Below are 18,222 nucleotides of genomic sequence, written 5' to 3'. Positions count from 1 at the left end.
ATATTGTTCAATGACTCATTATGAAATTTTTCCTTTGCTAATATTTCCTTCTACTTATTATATAAATATAATTCAAATTTTAAAGGATCTTTTTGATTGATAGTTTCTAAATAAAAAAATAAAAAATTTTACTCTTATATGCTTCAAATATAGATTTTTATATATTTATTATTTGATTGTTACAAAATTGTTTTTCTAATAAAGCAGTGGTAAGTTTAAAAAAAGCAACATTTTTATACTGCCACTTGATGTACATTTGACCTAACTCTTAATACACAGCAGTAAATAATATGTAATCAAAAATCTAATCTATCATCATGAAAGTAAGTAGTCAACTATTTGAAAATAAATTTCATGTAACATGAATTTTTTTCATTTCCAATATTATTGTTATTTCCACAGAATTTTTATCATTTCAATATTATTGCTTATCATGATGTGCTTAGATTCACAAATATATTATTACTTTTCATTACTTCCAAATAAATATATAATAATTGATAACCACATAAAAATTTTACCGATAATTTTTCTCTTGCCATAGTTTTATTAACTAGCGATAATTTTATTTTATTAAAACTGCGGGTTACAAATTCATTTATAAAATGTTAGAAGTAGAAACACTTTTAATGTCGAATAAACATAATATATAAACACTTAAACATCAATTTGAACTTTACTCCAGAATTATTTTTTATGTTACAATTATAATGCTTAATAATTAAGTACAAATATTAGGAAATATGCATAGGATGATTAGACATTACATGGCATAATTATTCTTTTAATTTAGATCCGAATTTTCTTTTCCTTACAACAGAATGTAAGAAAATTATATATATATTGCAGCTAAGCTTTTATAAGAGAATACTTAATTTAAAAGTATTAAGAGCAAAGTATTAAGAACATACTCTTAATATCAAAATGACATACTTTTATTTAAAAATAAATAATAAACATAGCAAAGAAAACATTCATTTTTATTGTTACATTTATAAATATCTAAAAATTCGAAAACATTTTCGCCTAATTTCTTTTTTAAACACAAATCTCCTCTTTTCCAGTGTCTGTTTACCAAATAAATGTAAACACAATCCATCAATGAACCAATTGTTTCATCACACCAAATACGAGATTACGCGAGAACACAGACAGGCGTGCACAAAATTACTGAAATTTTTATTTTAATTCACAATAAACGCGATAACTTCCTAAATTCTTGCAACCATGAGTGATAGTCAACAGCCAATCACAATGCGAAAAGCCCATTGATCCGACGTTATCATTTCCTTGTTGCCATTCTGTAGTAGAAACTATGGTTCAAAATTAGTTACCAATTCCTTAAAAGATAGAGACCCCATTGTGCAGGGTTTCGATCCCAGGACTTCCGGGACTACGTATCAACCTTGCACACAGCGCTACCAACTGCGTCACGCTTCACATATCTGCCCCGCGTATACTTAGCTTCAAGCACCTCCTCCCAGTAAGTCAACCAAAGTCAACAAAACTCTACTGCGACGTAAATGCGACTACACCCAAAAAAATCTAAAAACGTCATAGAAAACAAGTAAGCTAAGAGCGTAAAAATATTTTCACACAATCTTTCGAAATTAATTCAAAGCCAACAATTTTTTTTTTTATTTGCAGCATTTGAATTTGCTTTTAGCATTGGTTGATATAATTACCAAAAGAGTATTTTTAAATCAAAAATTTGACTAAAATTAATAGGTTTTTGAAACTTAACTAAATTGTAATAGCTCTGCTGATGTTGACCCGTGTTAAAGTTCTTGTGCTTGTGCTGCTGGATGTTTCTTGTGACTGCATTGTTGATCATGAATTTTTAATGCGCTAATGAATTTAATTTATGTGAATGTTCGTGAAATTATGTAAACATGTCATTTAAGCCCAGCAAAATTAGTTTTTAAGTAAAAGTGCTATTTTATATTTTATTATTTCGGTTGTTTCAAGTAGCAGTTTAAATTATGCAGGGATATATTCGTAATCTGACCTGTGAAGCCAACTAAATTTGCCAAGACCCAGGTTATCCAGGAAATACATCCAGAAATAAAAGTATATGCTGGGATGGCGCGTATATGGATATCATCAGATCGAAATAGTATTTCGATTTTTTCTTTATTTAGGTCGATAGTATTTTTAAGCTAGTTTTAGTTTAAATTTATTATAACTGCTCTCTTTTATTTTGAAGTTTTATTTGGGGGTAAATTACCGAATTGTGTAGAATATTATAAATGGTGTAAACCTATTTAGTGTGATCTTGGCAAACAATAATATACAATAATATAATACCTTAATTCTGGTGGCCAAGGGTGTGATAAATATGTATTATATTCTGTAACGATGTAAACAAGAAATTTACTCAATCCGGAAAGATAACAAAACTCAAATAATTCATTTGCTAGTTTAAAACAGTGCTAAACATTCAAGGAACTAGCTCATTTGTTTATTTTTTTTTCTGAATAAATTTGTGTGTATTCTGTAATACTTAGCTTTGTTAATCTGAAATGTTCTGATGTTTTTAAACATTATTATTTCTCAGAATTCCAATTGCTATTTTTAATTGAAAGATAATCTATATTTCATTGTTCTGTAACTTTTATATTAAGATACTAAGAAAATGTTCATTCTAGACCTTAAAAAGGGCAGGGCACAAGAAGCTTGAAAGAGCCCCTAAAAAAGGGCTCACATCATAAAAAAGAGCATTATTTAAAAATATTTACTTTACTTTTAGGACACCCAAAATATAAAAAGTTTTTAATTTTATCACTAAAAATTTTTTTTGTTGTTGAGGTAATTAGTTTAAAATAATTCCCTTAATTCAATTGGTACATTCTATAAGTTGATTTTAAAGTGAGCGTAATTATGAAATTTTGAAGCGCATGATAAAATATCTATATGGTTCGAGAGTTGGTGCGAAATTTCCATATTTGTAAAATCCTAATATTGTTTTTCTTTTCATGTTGCTTATTTATACACTATTATACTATGCTTATTTATACACTTAATTTAAAATATATTTTTCCTTCCTATCTAGATGATGAAAATCAGATTTTTTTTCTTTTCATGTTTATAATTATGCTTATTCATGCTTTCAATTGAAAATATTTTTTCTTTCTTATCTAGAAGATGAAAATGTTGGACATCCTTTTTGGAAGCTGAAGATTGTAAGCATGAAAAAATTGATGGTGGTATCCTTGGTTGCCAAAAACAAGAAGCTATCAGCTGATATAATGGTTAGTCAGTAATTAACAATAAATTTAATTTTTGCATTCATTTTGGTGTACTTACCCATTGCAAGAGTAAATACCCTACCCACTGAATATTTACCTGACCCTGATTTATAGTTGCAATCTCAATAAATCGAACCTCATCTTAACTATAAGAGTTTTTGTTGAAGATTTTTCTTTCAAAGTTTTTACTACAAAATCAAAAGATTTACCCATTGTTATAAATTTAAGAAAAATGTATTAGTTACAAATTTTATGAATAAAAAACTATAAATTAGTTAATTTGAAAGAAATAATATAATTTTTTTTTTACTGAAACGAGACATTTTTTTTTTTTTTTTGGTGTTTTCTTTCTTTTTTGAATTTATTTGAGACATTATTTTATTTCGTATAAAAAATTTTTTAGGTCCTTATTTTTAAGTACTAGTTCCCTAAACACTCATTATTTTAGTTCAAATTTACTTACTACCCTGTCATTAAGGTTGGTAAATTTAAACAAGGAAAAATTAAAAATATTATTACAATCAAACGAATCACTATAAAGGAAACTTGGACTGAAAACATTAAAACACATTCGATTGCTGGAGCTAGAGAAAAAAAGATTTAACGTTATGAAAAAACAATTCGATTATTATTTCTGCTAGCAATCATACAGATCTTTTTGTACATCTTTAAGCACAATTTAAGAGTGCTTTTTGTTTCCTTTTTCCTTAAATATTAAGTTGAAATTCCTAATGCGTACTTTTTAGCATTATGTTTGATAAGCATTACAAAATGGCTAATTAAGAAAAAAATGTATGGTTAATCTTGCTAAATTTTTGTAAGTATTATAACTTCCGAATTCTTTTTTTTAATGTATATATATTTTGCTTTAATTGTAAGTACTATTTTATATTTGATTGATAATTCATATTCTCTAATTCGTAAGATAGGATAAAAGTATAAAGCAAATAATTCAAAAATAATTTTACAACTATGGCACACAAAAATGCCTAATGTAAAAAGTTAAGATTGTGCATGTTTTACAAGGAGATGCCCCAAGGGTAAAATATTACCCTTTAAAGTTTCTGTTCATTTACCTTTAAATTCAGAAAAACTTTGAAACTCACCTGCAGTTGTGGTGCAGCATTTAGACTTTCCATTTTCTGTTGAGAGGTTCGGATTTCGATAGAATATTTATTATCTTTAACTTTCTTTTCTAAAAATGAACTATTTAACATGTTTTATGCAATTTATAAATTATTTTAAAAACAAAAAATATCAGTATCTGTTTAATTTTATCTTATTAAAATATATGGATTAATTAAAAAATGTGTAATTCAAGTTAAAATTTTGTTGTTATTTTTTTAAATTACAAATTTAAGTTAAGAAATTTTGTAATTTAAAATTCGCATTGAAATGTTATAATTAGTTAAAAATTAATTCAAATATTTTGATTAAAAAATAAGAAAAATGAAACATTTATAAATTTTTGTCTTAAAAATTTAATTTTTTAAACAAATTAATTTTGATTAAAAAAATTATAATATATAACTTGAATAAAACTTATTAAATAGTTATTAACCTTTTTAGATAAAGAAATTTGAATTGAACTCCTGACCTCACAGGTAGAAGGTGAACAGCCTAACTGTTACACCACGAAAGAAAAAAAAATTCAACTAAACCAATATTAACTTAGTTTTAAAATAAACTAAAATACGCATTTGAAAATAATGAAGTTATATTTCTTGAAACTAATAAGAAATCAATTATAAATGATTAAATAAAAATAAATAAAAAAACTTATTTTAAGAAAAGGTTTTCAGCGATTTTTCAAAATTGCCTCATGCAATACCCACCATCTCCCTCCCCACAAACTGTGATGACATTTTCGACCAATAACTTGTCTTGGCTATTCTTAAATATTATCTCACGTTTAATTTGTGCCCTATCTTAGCCACATGCTCCTTAATTTAAGCTTAATTTTGTTTCAATAGGAATTTTCTAGATGTGTTCCACCCTTGTTAGATACAAACTTGTGTGCATGCAATCGCTTGTGAGAACTGAACAACAATATTTGGGCATAAGCTTACTTTTCTGGGTTACACCAAAAATCGCAATTGAAATTGCAAGCATTCTCTAAAATGTTTAATCCTCTTTGAATAGAATTAAATTAATTTTGTTCAGTATATTATGAACTGATAGCATATCGATAAGACTGCTTTAAAACTCTACTGCGCTTTTTAGTTTGTCTCAGAAAGATATTTTTGAGCAATTATATAGTTTTTTTTTGCAAATTCAAGAATGGTATTTATTATAAGGATATTTTTTGTGCTGTCTAATTTAAACATTTTTAGATTTTGTCCGTTTTATTTTCTAAGTATTCCTTTTCTGTATGTGGATAAACAATTCAATACTGCTGTTTGTATTACTTTGTTGTTTTTGAAAATTTTTATTTTATACTTCAATTAAACTTATTTAATTCTTGTACATTTCCATTATTTCACAATGATTTGTTTATAATAAATATTTCTATCAGGTGGAATATTTTTCTAACTTGTATCTAAAATTTAACAAGAGTTAACTTAGAAGTTGCAATTGCTATTGTGTCTTTTGAAGACTTTTATTTATCTTTCAGGTTTTGAAGTGGTTATTAACTTGTTATTTCTTAATTTAAAAGTTCATGTATTTCTCTTAATATGGTGATGGTCACATACATTTTTCTTAATATGGTCATATATTTTTCTTAATATGGTTATTAAAAAAATCATATAGTATTTTGATGAATATAGAACCATAGTTTTTGATATATATAATTTTCACAAGATTCTTAAAATAAGATCCTTAATGCATTGACCTCTAATAATGTTTTAAGATTTGCTATTCCTTTTTCTCTTCAATAAGAATTTCTCTTCACTTTTTATATCGACACTTTAAAATATATATACATACATACATACATATATATATATATATATATATATATATATATATATATATATATATATATATATATATATATATATATATATATATATATATATATATATATATTTTTTTTTTTTTTTTTTTTTTAACAACAAGCTGTAAAGTTTCACATTTATCAAAAGCTTCTTATTTTCTATGTTTGCAGTAAATTTTAGTTGAATTTTAAATAACTGGTAGATTCTTAAACTGATATTCAAAGAAACATTTAAAATATATTTTAAAATTTCTCTTTAAATACTTTTTAGAGAGGGGTTTAAGCACTTCTAACAGAGAGCTTGATGACATTTTTTAATTCTGTTACATTTGTTTGAATATTATAAATAGTATAAATATCAAAAAATCAAAAATACATGTTACAAATTGAAAATTGTATGCAAGTTTCAATTAGAGTGCACAATTGTATACAGTTACATTAAATCATCTTTAATGCAAAGTACAATGCAGAAAACATTGCAAAAACAAATGTTACAAATAGTGTGGAATATTTTCATCAGCCTATGAGAAAGGGCTTAAATACTTAAGAAAAATCAGCCTAAATTTTTTTTTGCTGCTCTTTTTATTTTTTGAAATTCAGTTATATTTGTTTTCAAATTTTTTTTATACCTATTTGTAATGTTTTTCTGTATAATTTTTCTGTAATGTGCTTTTTACCAAATATAATGCTCCATCATAGTTTTGATGCTTGTGTATTATTTTCATGGTTTTAATTTGTTTTGATTTTTTGTATCTCTTTTATACTTATCAATCTTTATATCATAATATTAATTACTTGTAGGACTCATCTTCACAGTCCTGCTTCACCTATAATTAAATTGTTTTGTTGGAAAAAGATGATCAACTTGAGATTAATCATGAAACAGTCTGGGAGAGGATAAAGAATACCTCTACAGTAAGTTTTAAATAATATAAAACTTGTAAATTTCTTTATTACATATACAGATAACCCAAGTGTTGTGCAGACTTGGGTGACCTCCTTATTACAATATTCCCACACTCCTTAGAAGTCCTTAAAAACTGCTTAATTTTTATTTTGGGAAATAAGGGCTATTAAAAGTACTTTATTTTGTTACAAGGTTTTTAAAAATATTTAATTTTTCAGCATCACTATAGTTGATGGGAACAATTTTTTCAGTTCAATTTTTTAAAACAAAAAGTTGATCTTTTATCACCTAGAATTAGACTATGGTAGAGCATTTAAGAGAGACAAGAAAGGGTGTGTCTGAGCAAGGGGGGTAAGCATATTTCATTCATATACTGGTTCTTTCATTAATATATTCTGCATTTTGTCTAAAATCTGTCCCAAACCTTTTGTTATAAATGTCGATTAGAATAAAATTCTAACTTAGATTTTAATAATCATTTTATTGAGTTAACATTGCAACTTAAAATGTTTCTTCTTCTTCTTTTAAAATTTCTAATTAACTTTTGGTAGTAAAATTAGTTCATGTTTTTCATCAGATTGTTTAGTAATCCTATGTAAAGTTAATTCCTAATAACAGTTTTGGCTGGAAATAATTTTATGTAATCCTCATTATAAAAGTTGAGGTACCATAAACATAATATGATAAGGTGATATTGCAGGATAAGAAAATGCCAGTAATAATGAAGAATACTGTTTTGTTTTAAACTGTTAATTTGCAATAAAAATAAAATATCAAATCATAGTAATAGTAGAGAGTAATATTAAGAATGATAGAGGATAATAAAAAATATTACAAGTAAATGTCTATAAATGATTAAAAATTAAATAATTTACCAGTATTTATTAATTAAGTAACTTTATCAATTTTCTGCCTAAGGAATGTGTTGATACCCTTAAAAAATGGTTTTAGAGCCTTTTATTAATAAGTTTCACTGAAAAACATTGGTTTGAAAATTATAAGTCTTCTGAACATAATTGTGTTTTTATTCTATAAAAATTTCATAAAAATATTTATTTCAGTAAATTTAAAAAAAAAAAAGTTCAAACCAAATGAAAAAAAGTGAATGATTTAAGGTGCTTAAATACCAGCATTGTCTGTTTTTACTTGAAGAAGGACTTAATTTGACATGACATATTAAGAAAACTATCATGCATGACTCTAATTATACTTTTTAGTATTAATTCTTTTAATATTCATTTGAAACATTTTATTAATGGAAAAGAAGGAATTTTTTCGGCATAACTGAATATTTAGCGAGATTGGCCCACAACTAAATATGTGATGTATGTCTGGCATAGTTGCCAACTGTTCCGGTTAAATCGCGTTTGTTCCGATTTTTTAGCTTTGTTTTGAAACTACGGTTTTAGGCCAAAATGTTCTGATTTTTCGACATTCTAGTGCCTTTTCACTCCTTATACCAATTTTCTTTCAACCCAGGGCAGGTCTAAAAACGAGAAGCAGGGCATGTGATTTTTCCGCAAATATCACGGAATTCTGTTAGACCATTGGTTAGCGCGCTTCGCGAATCAAAGTTTTATAATCCGACGAGATTTTGAAACTATTGCTAAATCACATTGACGAGACGTTTATGATTCTTCTGCCAATTTGATTCCTTTGATTTGGCTGATTTTCGCCGTTCTGAATATTAGGAACTCCATCGGAATCTGCTAATATCACGATTCTCATTCACACGATTTTAATATCAATCTTCAATTTTGATATTTAGCTAATTTAAAAGTTATGCGATGTGATTCATATTCTCATGATTTAAAAGTTATGCATCATGATTCCTATTTACGCGATTTAAAAATTCAGTATTGTAATTTGTATTTTCGCTTTTTTAAAATCCAATTTCACGATTCATATTCACTCAATTTTTTTAAAACCAAGTATTATGATTCATGTAAGAAGTAAGTTTTTTCTTGAATTAATTACTATAAACATGTGATATTCTTTATTAGTAAGTAATTTAATTAAAACTGTTTGCTCAAAAAATTATTTTCAGCATGAAACATTTATAAATTGATATTTTTATATCAATAGTTTAGTTTTTGATATTTTGTTTTCACTTTGTGTCATAATTTCCCATGATTAGCTTATCAAGCTTTGTGTTCCTCTTTTTGTTTTAAACAAGTAGGCAGATCTTTTCTAGAAACCGCAATATAAAAACTTGTTGTAATAATTTTTTCTCAACTTTCTTTATTTTTTTAAATATATGAAAAGAAAATTGCAAATCTTGATTTCACCAATTAATTTTACAATTCAATTTCAATGAAATTATTAAAGATGGAATACTGATTAGTTTCATAGATATTGTTAACCGTTAACAGTCTGAAAATGGTTTTTTTTTCCCTTCAAAAATCCGACTTAGGTTTGCAAAAATTACTCGGTCTCACTTTGACGAACCCTGTTAGTAAATACAATTTTATCAGTAATTATATTTTAATAAAGTTGCCTTTTATTGTTTTTTTTTATTGATTGATTTTCTTTTCCATGAAAGGTCAATAATTGGCACTGTCACTGGTGGTATATATGCATATTCGATGATAAACAATCCTATTATTTTTAAAGTCCTTTATTTTTGCTTTCTTAAAAGAGTGAGAATCATGTATTAAGTACATTTGAATATTTTTTTTAAAATTCATTCAATTACTTTTGTAAAATTGTACTACATTATTACATATAAAAACTTTATATATTAAATTCCATGTAGTGTAGCCCTTGTTGCTGAACTTTATTCAGCCCAGCATTTGCTCTGTTTAATAGCATGTACAAGAGTAACTGTAATCTGGTACAAAATTTTTTTTAATTGATTATATAAAATTCATCATTCAATTTACTTCTGCAAATGTTTTCATATTTTGCAATATAATATGAGTTCACTCTTTGCATCTTTTTCCACCCATGTACCCTATATGTCATTCTCAGTCAATTAGGAATTCATATCATAATTAACTAAATGTTGATAATTTTTTCATTAAAACTGTTGATTGAAGTCTGCAAATCAATGACTAGCAATAAAGAAACTTTAAGACAAAAATTTAGTTAAAGTTTTAAATTGCCATTGCATGAGAAAATTTAATTAATTACTGCATGCTCACTTAAATGCTTTTAAAACATACAAAGAAAATAATTAACTTTTTTCTTATCAATAAATAATTTATTAAAAAAACATGAAAAATATTTTAAATGATATTTTTTTGAAAAGTTATTGAATATTTTTAAGAAAATAAATAATATTGCTAGGAAATATGTAAATGACAGTTCATTTCACTTTTTGAAAATTTGTCATATATTTTGTGCCTACAACCAGTAAACATTTTCATTCAAACAACCCATTAATGATAATCTTATCTCCTTCATTTTCTTGTGCATTATACACAATACCTAAACACATAGTAAAATATACTTTTACTTTATTGTCTAAACAATTTAATATAAAAAAATAAGAATGTTTTTGAATCTGTATTACTAAGTACTTGATTACAAATTGCTATCGTAAATAATCGCAACCACTTACCACATATTTTTTCTTAAAAATGAAACAAATATTTTTGAATTTATTACAATATATTCTTGAAAACCAATTCCTATTATTATTATTATTTCCAATTACAGTCGAACCACGCTATAGTTAACCGTCTGCGGGCTCAGTAATGTGTCCACTGTAACCAATGGTTCACTATATCCAAATTTTTTGAAGAATATTTTTTGCATAAGACAGTTGAATGATTGAAAATTGGCTTTGCAATTTTGCATAAGTTATTTAAAAATTTTTTAACTAATTAACAGATAATAAAGCAAAAATTGATGGAAAAAGTAATTACGTCGCTAAATATTAGTTTTATTTTCACTTTTTATGAAAAAAAATTTTGATTTTTGATTGAACACAATTTGATTTTAAATTGAGTTCATCAATTTTCTTATCTACAATGTGCAAAGAATGCAAGATTTTTACATTTTGAACAAGATTTCGAACCATCTTAACAAAGCATCTTCAACGTTTTCTCTTTCAGCTCCACCCAGTTTTTTCGATGAAACCATGTTTTTGTCGTATGCCGCAAGAATTGCACTTCGATTTTTCCAAATGTTTGAAACTGTAGATTTTGACAAGGAAAATTCCTTACACAGTGTCGATTGATTGGTTCCATCATCAATACGCTTTACAATTTTAACTTTGTCCTCTATCGAAAACGCTTTTCTCTTTAGAGAATTTGCCAATTTCACTGCTTTTGAAATAAAAATCTTGTCTCAAATAGATAATGTAAGAATATAAAGAGAGCAGCTGTAGAATGAGTTAAATTGTTCCCCTTCTTGATTGTCAAGGGGTGATTTGTAAAGAATATGGTTTGAACAGATAAGAAAATTCCAAAAATTCAGCAGGTGGCCAAGTTAACTAGTTGTAGAGCAAGCTTGGGGAAAAGAGATAAAGCAAGGCTTGTCAGGGAGGGGGGAGTATAAGATAAATGATCTGTTTGACATTTATTACAGTATAGTTAAAAGTGATAAGCATAAAGGAGAGTAATATGACACATTTTATTGGAATGCATTCATTTTCAGTCCCAACACCTACAAGTTTAAAGTTGGAGGACTGAAAAAGATATTTAAAGAAATGAAATTTGAGTTCACTATAACCGAGTTTCCGAGTTCTAAGCTGTTCACTATAAGCATTAAAAATAACATTATTTAAATAGGAATAAGGACGGGACCGCTAAAAAAGTTCACTACATCCGAGTGTTCACTATATCCCAGGTTCACTATAGCGGGATTCGACTGTATTATTATTATTTCTTGAATAAAATGTAGACTTTTGATGAAAGTAAAGCATAATGTTTATAAATTAAAATCATTTTCCAAGTGAGTACTTGCAAACCTAACACTGATTTATTTGCTTTATTCCATACTATCTGTTGGAGTTTCAGGATGTTTGGAATAAAGTTCATTTGGCAGTAATGACTCAGGATTTTCAGTGCCATTCTTCGTTACTGTAAAAAGTCATACCTCTAATTAACTATGCAGGTATTTGCATCGATTTTTATGAGGATATTAATGTTAACTTATTCTTAAAAGGCCTAGCCTATTTTTTTCTAACAATTCTTGCTACTCTTTCTTTTCTAAACTAGCACATTGTGGATTCTTCCTATTTATATGTTAACTTAGAAGCTCATAAGTTAACTCTTTATTGAGTTTTGATAAATATGCATGCTTTGTGTAATCTTTTTATTTATGCCACGTTTGTTCTTCACTTTTGGCATAAGTAGAACTTTTATTCTTGATATTGATTTTATTACCCATATTTATGCAATTGTTTTACAGTAAACTTCCGATTATCCACAGGTAGAGAATTCAGATCATCAGCGCTTCATCTTTTTTTCACAAGGACAAGCAACATAACGTTTAGAATTGAGAACTAATAAATTCATAGAGATGAAACTATTTCAAGACTTTTGAGAACAACATACTAGCAAAGATTCATGTTTGTAGTCTAAATGTTCGCAACTAATCAAATAATAGGTCTACACTGAAACATTGCAGCTTCAAGTGCAATAAATTAGTAATAAAGAGCACTGAAAATGGTGAGAAACAGCAAAACAATGTGAGTCATGATTTACAGTTGTGGAACTACGAATACAGGATGAAGTTTAAATTTCAATGAATAGATTCCATCAAAGCAGTTTCTTCTCCTGGATGGTATTGTTGCTATTCAAAGCAATAATATTGATAGCAAAGTTTTTCCATCTTGCCTTAATTTGATGACTAGGAATGTATTATCCTCATGGTCATTTATTTAGTCAACACATTCTTGGAACCCTTAACAGATTATCCCCAAATTTGCTTATCCGTGCTTCAGGGGTCACTTAATTCAGTAAATAATCGGGAGGTTACTGTATAGTTAAAAACTATCAACAAATTACTAATGCTGAAATTGCTAACTTCTAGGTCATGGGGAAATTGTTTTTCTTTTTTTAAAAGAACCGAATCTTTGTTTATTATATGTAAAAATAAAATATATATAATATTAATAACTTTTTATAAGTAGAGCTAACTAAAAGATCCAAATTGAAATTACAACATTTAGATCTTAATCTAGTTAAAACTATAAGTGAAACTTTTTATGCAAATATTCTAAATTTTTTTTGGTGCAAAAAAGAAAGAAATATATGTTGAGCAAACTTCCAATAAAAATTATGAAGATAAATTTAAAAAAATACATCTAATTTTGGATATAGTTTTTTTTAGCTATTCAGTTTATTTGTTTTTTACAAAGCTCACGTTTTTAAATCAAAACTATCTGTGGGACACAAAAAATAATGTATTCATAATTATCCAAACACTTTCAATTAAATTTTTTTAACATTTTCTCAATTAATAATATTTATCTCTTATTTGAATACAATCCCTTATTTGGCAGTCATTTTCCTAATGTAATTATTTCGGTAATTATACATTGAAAGAAATTGCTATAAAGGTAAGTTATTATATAGTTTGTACAAATAAAATTTTTTTTTACTCCCAATTTATTGAAGAAAGCTGGGGGGACAGTAATTACACTCAATAAAGTAACACATGGAGTTTTTTAAGATTAAGTAAAACTTATATACTATAAAAGCAAACTTTAATATTCTTTCAAGAAAAATGCTCTTTATAACCCGGGAATTTTATTTTATTCATCTAAAGCCACCAAATGAGTTTTATTGCCACTTTATGTATTTGGGATAGTTTATACACAAATATTGGGGATATATTCAAAATTATGTGTAGAACAAAGTACTCAAATTAATCTATGAATATGAATCATGTATACTTAAATCAATTAGAAATTCATACTAAATCAGATTAGATGTGAATTCATCTATAGATTTCTTGATTAATGTAATAAATTACTTAAAAGTTCAAAATTCCATTTTGGGAACAAAGGAACAGTTATGATATTTCATCTGCATTATTTTCTTAAAAATATAATTTAAATACAAAGTGTAATTGGTGCATATTTTTTTTTGCTCATTTAGAATTTTTAATCACAGTTTAACATGAAATAATAGTAATTAAAAAAATAAGACAAATAAAAAAGAATGCTTTAGCATGGACAAGTTAAAGAAAAGAATTGAGAAAAATGACTCTTTTAATTTTTGACATGTATGAATTTGGTGACACGATTTTCCTGCTCATTATAAAGCATCAATATAAGCAAGATTTAACCCTTCTACTAAGTTTTTTACAGTTCTTTAAAATTTGTTTATTTTGTAAATAATAATAGAATATTTTTTTGTGAAAATTTTTTTCTATCACTTTAATAAGATTCCATTACTTTTCATTATTTTTTAAGCATGCTACCTTTTTTCAATTAGTCAATATAACATTTTCATGAAATAGTAATGAAATACATTTAATTAATTGTGTTAAGCAAGATCAAATACAGGGAAACTTTAAATATTAGTTAAAGTAGTGCAAATATCAAACAATTCTTTATTCTATTGCCTTAAAGTCAAATTTAATATTTATTCATTCACTGTGATCATAATTATTGATAGGCTTGTTAGGGGTTAAATCTTTATTTAAAAAATTGTAATTAAATCTGAAGAATTGAAATATATTTTGTCTCCTGAAATCTTAAGTAATATTCTGTGGATACCTGAAAAATGAGCAAAATAAAATCTTCATTTTAAACTCTGCTGAATTTCTCTTAACATAGTACAATTTTGATATTCTGAATCTCTTCTGGCAAGAAAAAAAAATTTAAATATTTTATGCTATTTGCAAATAAGTTTAGTTAAATTTAATATAGTTACTAATATCAAAATAACTTTCCTTTCTTACTATGCAACTTGCAAAATGTATATCACACATTAAAAAAATTTTTTTTATTCATAAAAATCATTTTATCAGTTATATTAACATTTACATGAATGAAATAGTTTAGTTTTCACTATTTAAATTATGAATTCTAAAAGAAATAAAACTTATTTCTCATTGTTTAATACTGTTTATTTTTAGTATAATTTTTTTTATTAAAGCATTTAATGAATTTTTCGAAATTCTTATGCAATATTTAAAAATTTTTCTTTTTTTAATTAAGTTATAACTCAGGAAACTGATTTATTTGTAAATCTATATATATATATTTCTCTTACACGGTGACAAAAAAAAGCCTCATTACAACTTCCCGAATGGCAACGCTAGAAAATCAACCAATGATTGCCGCTAAAAATTTCACATGCCAAATCTAGCTGAAGTGGCTCGACATATAGCCCTTTTAAAAACGGAAACTGGAATAACCAGAGAGAGCATCAGCAGGTTGTTCAATTCAGCTGCGGCAATCTCATACTATTAAGCTAGGCAGAAGTGAGTAGTCTTTGTTGATAGATCTCCATTTTAATATTTTGTCAAAAGCGCTTTTTTTCACAAATTTATATAGACTGAACCAGTTTTTAGTCATGGGCAACTTTATGTTGTCCTCTCTAGGGTTAGATCATTTGACAGCCTAACAGTGATAGCTCCAAGTCCAGAAATTTATAATTGTGTGTTTAAGGAAGTTCTTAATCTTTAATAGTAATTATTTTTTGTTATTAACAAAGCCCTTAATCTTTCTCAGTATTTGTTCATATTTAGTATTTATTTCAAATTAATGTTTAGTATCTGCAAGTTTTTCTTATGTATGTCAAAGTTCAAAGATTTATTCTTATGTTTTTAACAAAGTTGTGAATCTTTCATGGTTATTATTTTTTAAAAACATAATGTTTTGTTTATGCAGGTTTTTCCTTTGCAATTCACTTATTTCAATTTTTAATAGACTTAATTATAGCCAAAATTTTAACCTTTTTAAAGAGATATCAGTTTTAGAAATTTTATCTTAAGATTTTATACTATAGCACATTTCTAATGGGCTTAACGAATTGCATGTCATTTATTTGAATTCAAATTTATTTTAATGACTTAGTATTTACTACAAAGATGTAATTTTTAAAAAAAAAAGTTGTTATATGGATTTGAATGGTTGTTTTGAGAATTTCGCGCATTTGCAATGTACCTAAGTTAGTAGCGAGCAAAACGAGCTTGGCTTGCGAAGCAAACCATTTAAGATTGCGTAGCAATTTGCGGGGGTTGGTGAGCGTTAGCGAGCAGGGGGCGCAGCCCACTTGTATATTTTAATTCTTTAATAACTTGTTCCATATATATATATAACTTATGTTGCCTACTTTTAAATAAAATTAATTTTGTAGCAGATTTTCTATGCACTCTTGAGAGTAATGGACATTTCTACATCAATCATTCAATAAAAAAATTAAGGTCAATAATTTGGATAATCTAAACATGTTTGAAATTTTGAAAATTTACAAATTTTTTACAATTTGTAAATTAATAGATAGAGAGTTGACCTAGAGAGCTAAATTGTTTGATATTTTGTTAAGATTTTCAGAGCATTTTATGGCATGTAGCATAGCTAAACTATGAAAAAAATTATTTTTTGCTTAAATTTAAATATTAAAGCTTTACATTTTTTTAAAATAATAAAATTTAATTTCCTTTCTCTGTTTTGGAAAAGTTGACACCAAAAAAATAAATTAATAAATTAAAAAACAGCCAAACTAGTCTTTAGTTTACCATTTACATAAACCAAATAGTAGTTAAAATCACAAAATTCGCTATTAAAAAGAAGTTTTATTAAAAAGTGGCTTCTTCATTTAAACTACTAATTTTTATAACCTTTTCTGGTCAAAATTGTGATATTTGTTATTCCTTTTATTAAATAACTCATAATAAAATAATTATACCCTAGGGAACAAATTTTTTGTTGTGTTTATACAAGTACTTGATCTTAATTAATTCCAATGTATGAATTTCATATATGTAATTTCCAGTTTTGTTTCTTTAAAGCTGAGTTCACAACTATATAAAGAATGTATTATATATATATATATATTTATATATATATATATATATATATATATATATATATATATATATATATATATATATATATATATATATGTTATTTTTAAACATTGAAAAAATTAAAAAGTAACATGAAAATTAAAAGTAACATTGCACAATGTATTTTTGAATGAAATAATAACATAACATAAGAATAAAAATTGATGTGGTCCAAAATATTAAAATATTTTATTATAAGCACTACAATTCATTTATAAAAGGAGAAAAAAAATTAAATATTTTTTAACATCACCTTTAGCTTTGATCACTGCATATAAACAATTACATGGAATAAACAAGTGTTTGACAATTTTCTTTCAAGTCTTAGTAGTCCTAATGCTTTTCGCTTTTTGTTAATTAGAGCAACTTCTTATAGTTCTTTCTTTATTATCCATAAACTATCAGTTGGGTAAGATCTGGGGAATTAACTGGCTACGGTGCCGTTGTGATTTTGTATTAAGCAAGATCTTGAAATATTTTAGTGTATGGTGTGAGGCTAGTTGAGAAATAAAATCATCTTTATTTGTGCTCATGCAATTCCATACTATCACACCAGCTTCACGCACTTTTTCCGATACTATTGTATAAATGCATATCCAAACTCAAATGCCTTGATTTTCATAAGAGGCACAGAACATAGTTTCGTCACTAATATTTTCTTTCAGTCTTTCAATCCTCATAACAAACTTGATTTGTATCATCACTTTCTTTTAAGGTTTTGTTTTATGGTCTAAAATAGTTTTGTTTGAGAGAAATATGAAATTGAAGGTGCTGAATTGATTTTTTTTTAACTTCACCATTCAGTTTTTTTTTTTCAATTTATGTTTGATTTTTGGTAACCATTAAAATTATTATTTCTTTTTATTCTACTGATACTGCTATATGATTTTTGGTGAGAATAATCTGAACTGTTAGCTATATATATTTGAATTTTACTTGTTTGATATGAGTTATTAACTAAGTTTTATTGATTCTGAAATATCAGGAAAAACGTTCCCTTTTGAAACAAGCATAAAACTCAGAAAATCAAAATAATCGTTTAACAAATCAATAAATTAGTTTTTTTCTTGGATATTTAATATATATTTCAGTAAAACAAATTTTTTTTTTTAGTTTGCCCTTTGTCTTTTTTAAACGTAGTCTGGCATATATCT

The 18,222-nt window shown here is 26.0% G+C and overlaps 2 long non-coding RNA genes across 5 annotated transcripts in view; both read left to right on the top strand.

Moving 5' to 3' along the window:
- The first annotated feature begins 1,596 nt into the window (after positions 1–1,596).
- On the top strand, positions 1,597–7,864 carry LOC147802040 (uncharacterized). Its single transcript, XR_015430457.1, has 4 exons — positions 1,597–2,141; positions 3,142–3,251; positions 6,988–7,101; positions 7,312–7,864. It is a non-coding gene; the product is annotated as an uncharacterized LOC147802040 (long non-coding RNA).
- A 1,240-nt stretch (positions 7,865–9,104) lies between these two features.
- LOC147802039 (uncharacterized) overlaps positions 9,105–18,222 on the top strand; it is a 34,318-nt gene continuing 25,200 nt past the window's right edge. For 2 of the 4 annotated variants that reach the window (XR_015430459.1, XR_015430458.1), the window contains exon 1: positions 9,106–12,154. This is a non-coding gene — a long non-coding RNA (uncharacterized LOC147802039). Of the gene's footprint in view, positions 12,155–15,110; positions 15,479–18,222 lie in introns of those variants that run through there. The other 2 variants (XR_015430460.1, XR_015430461.1) reach the window with 2 other exon arrangements.

The sequence above is a fragment of the Parasteatoda tepidariorum genome, chromosome 11 (genome assembly GCF_982258835.1).
Source record: "Parasteatoda tepidariorum strain Cologne lab strain chromosome 11, Ptep-v5.0, whole genome shotgun sequence".
NCBI lineage: Eukaryota > Metazoa > Arthropoda > Arachnida > Araneae > Theridiidae > Parasteatoda > Parasteatoda tepidariorum.
Note: the sequence above shows the minus strand (reverse complement) of the source record. Positions and strands in the feature narration are given on the sequence as shown.